A 3,930-nucleotide genomic window follows, 5' to 3' on the forward strand; every position below is an offset into this window, starting at 1 on the left:
GTCTCAGCCTCCTGAGTAACTGGGACTACAGGTCTGCGCCACCACGCCTGGCTAATTTGTTTGTATTTTTAGTAGAGATGGGGTTTCACCATGTTAGCCAGGATGATCGCGATCTCCTGAACTTGTGATCCACCTGCCTCAGCCTCCCAAAGTGCTGGGATTATAGGTGTGAGCCACCGCACCCGGCCGGTATAGTGATTTCAATTTCTTTGGAGAAATACCCAGAAGCGGGATTGCTGGGTCATATGGTAATTCTATGTTTAGTGCTTTGAGGAACCCCCATACTCTTCTCCAAAATGGCTATACTAGTTTACATTTCCACTAATGGCACACAAGGGTCCCCTTTTTTTTATATCCTCACCAACACATATTATTTGTCTATTTGTTAAAAGCCATTCTAACAGATGATTACCTCTTTGTGATTTTAATTTGCATTTTCCTGATAGTGTTGTTGAGTATGTTTTCCATATATCTGTGGGCCAGGTTTATTGCCCATTTTTAAATTGAGATGTTTGTCTTCTTCTTATTGAGTAGTTTGACTTCCTTATATATTTGGGATATTAGCCCCTCATCAGATGTATGGTTTACAGATACTTTCTCCTAGTCCATGGGTCATCTCTTCACTTTGTTTCCTTTCTGTGCAGAAGTTTTTTAGTTGATGTGACCTCCTTTGTCTATTTTGGCTTTTGTTGTGTTTGCTTTTGGAGTCCTGTTGTAGAAATAATTGCCCAGAGAAATGTCATAAGATTTCCCCCCATGTTTTCTTCTAGTAGATTTACAATTTCGGGTCTTTTATGCAAGTCTTTGATCCATTTTGAGGTGATTTTTGGGTATAGTGGGGGATAAATGTCCAATTTCATTCTTCTGCTTGTGGATATCTAGTTTTCCTTACACCTTCTATTGAAGAGACTGTCCTTTCCCCATTGTGTGTTCTTGCCATCTTTGTTGAAGATCAAATAATCATAAATACTTGGGTTTAGTTTTGGGCTTTCTACTCCTTTCCTTTGGTTATTGTGTCTTTTATGCCAGACCATGCTGTTTTGCTTACAATAACTTTATGATACATTTTAAAATCAGAGAGCAAGATACCTCTATCTTTATTATTTTTGCTCAAGATTGCTTTGGCTATTCGGTGTCATTTCTAATTTCATACCAATTTTAGTGTTTTTTTAATTTCTGTGAAAAATTGCATTGGAATTTTGATGAGGATCTACAGATCACTTTGGGTAGTACAGACATTTTAATAATATTAATTCTTCCAATCCATGAACTCAAGATATCTTTCCATTTATTTGTGTCTTCTTCAGTTTTATTCATCAATATTTATAGTTTTTGCTGTACAGATCTTTCACTTTTTTGGTTAAATTTACTTCTAAGAATTTTATTTTTGAGTGTTATTACAAGTGAGATTGTGTGGGCTTCTAAACCTTTGTGCCAGTCCAAACTCCTGTCTTTATTCTTAGTGACTCCTACAAAATTAGAGAGTGTCAAGTCATGCTATTGCCTTGAGAGAGTTAGAGAGAAGCCAGACCCTTAGAGTACAGTGGAGAGGTTGGGGTGTTTGACATGTGTTTCCGTTTTTTCTTTCTTTGCAGAGAAACTAACAGAGTGTATCTCCCACTTATTCTGCCTTATGAAAATGAGATGATCTGAATCAGATCTGTAATATCTATAATATTTATTTGAATTCATGAATTAACAGGGAGACTGGGAGGGACTAATTTCCTGCTCACCCAATTAATTTTGGGGTAAGAGAAGGATAAAGAGAGACTGAAGATACCAATTTCCCCAATTAACAAGGACTCTGGGTGATCAAACACATGACAGAATTCATGGAGAAAGCTTAGAACCGGAATAAAAATGTTCCAAATTGTTTCTTCAGTCATTTCTAGAGATTCAGAGAGACAATGCCAGAGAGATGTAGGCTAGGAAGCAATCATGGAATGCTATCTGCAAACTCAGCAATGTCCAGTGAGAAACAGAGCAGCAGTACAAATACAGATGGTTTAAAACCTGGTGCTAAATGGCCACCAGGGTAAAACAAGGGCCATGAAAGCTGGAATCACCGATACAGGAAATTAGTCCCTCCCAGTCTCCCTGTTAATTCACGAATTCAAATAATTAGTATAGATATTACAGATCTGATTCAGATCCTCTCATTTTCATAAGGTAGAATAAGTGGCAGATACACTTTATTAGTTTCTCTGCAAAGAAAGAAAAAACGGAAACACAGGAGGGCAGATCACGAGGTCAGGAGGTCGAGACCATCCTGGCTAACACGGTGAAACCCCGTCTCTACTAAAAATACAAAAATTAGCCGGGCGTGGTGGCGGGTGCCTGTTGTCCCAGCTACTCGGGAGGTTGAAGCAGGAGAATGGCGTGAACCCGAGAGGCAGAGGTTACAATGAGCGGGATCCTGCCACTGCACTCCAGCCTGGGTGACACAGCGAGACTCTGTCTCAAAGAAGGAAATTCTTCATTCATGACAACATGGTTGGAACCAGAGGACAATGTGCTAAATGAAATAAGCTAGGCACAGAAAGACAAATACTGTATGATATCACTTGTACATGGAATGTTAAAATGTCGATGTTATGGAACTAGAGTACAAAGGTGGTTATCAGAAGCTGGAGGTGGGTGAGAGGGAGGGATAGGAAAAGAGAAGATGTTGAGCCAAGAGTACAAAGTTTCAGTTATGCTGGAGAGTCTTAGTGTTCTATGGCACTGCAAGGCGACTACAGTTAATAGTAATGTATTGTATCTTTCAATCTGCTAAAGGACTTGATTTGTAATTCTCCTTAAAAAATTAAGTTGGTGAGGTGATGGCTATCTTAATTAGCCGAAGTGTTTCTGCCATGTGATTATCAATCCAAACATCACATCATACCCTACAAATATACACAAAAATCATTTTTCAATTAAAAATAAACAAATTTGAAAAAAAATTAAATGAGGAATTCAAATGTAGAGGTTCTCCAAGGGCCTACTGAGCACCAAAGGATGTGTATCAAATATGGTAATATTATAGAAATACATAGTAATATCTTAAGAATGGGTAAGATACAGTCTCTTTTTGTTTTTAAGAGAAAGGGGTCTCACTATGTTGTCAGGCTGGTATTGAACTCCGATGATCCTCCCACCTCAGCCTCTCAAATAGCTAGAACTACAGGCAAGTGCCACTATACTGGCTTAAGATGCATTCTTTGACACAGCAATTTTATTTCTATAAGTTTATCCATATGGGTAAGAGGACATATATACAAGATAATCACTGTAACTTTACTTATTATTGCAAAAGTTTAAGAATAACCAAATTGTAATAATTTTATCATATTTTATCAATAGAAAAATATAAGTGATGGCATATACAAACCCTGGGATAGTATAAGGCTCTTAAAAATTATAACAGCATTCCATGTGTTTAGATACACAAAGTGCCCATGATACAGGTGATAAAAGCAAAGTACAGAATACTATGAATAACTGTTAATAGTGATGGATTCCTGGGTCAGAATTGAAGGCCTGGGGATAGAAATGAGAACTTGTTACTTCTTCTACCATTTGAATGTTGTTCCTTGTGTATGATTTAAAATTTTCTAAAACTAAAAAATAAAAATAAAATAAAAGATCTCAGAAAGGGGTTGTAGGCACCTAAATTACTTTGATATTCCTCAAAGTGGAGAGAAGTACCTGCTACACATTGTATATGATGCATTCAGATCACACCAACTTCTTGAACTAAATCTGAATTTTGATTTTAATCTGATAAACTTGGCCTACTAGTCTACTGAACTCATTTCCCCCATAGCTGATAAGGTCATTGTCCTGTCCACACTGGCCCCAGCAGGAGACTACTCACCTCAAGATCTCAAAAGCCTCCTACATGAGGCTAATAATATCCCTGAATCCTGCAATGGATTAACTCTCGAC

Source organism: Macaca thibetana, chromosome 8 (assembly GCF_024542745.1).
Source record: "Macaca thibetana thibetana isolate TM-01 chromosome 8, ASM2454274v1, whole genome shotgun sequence".
In the NCBI taxonomy this organism is placed as follows: domain Eukaryota; kingdom Metazoa; phylum Chordata; class Mammalia; order Primates; family Cercopithecidae; genus Macaca; species Macaca thibetana.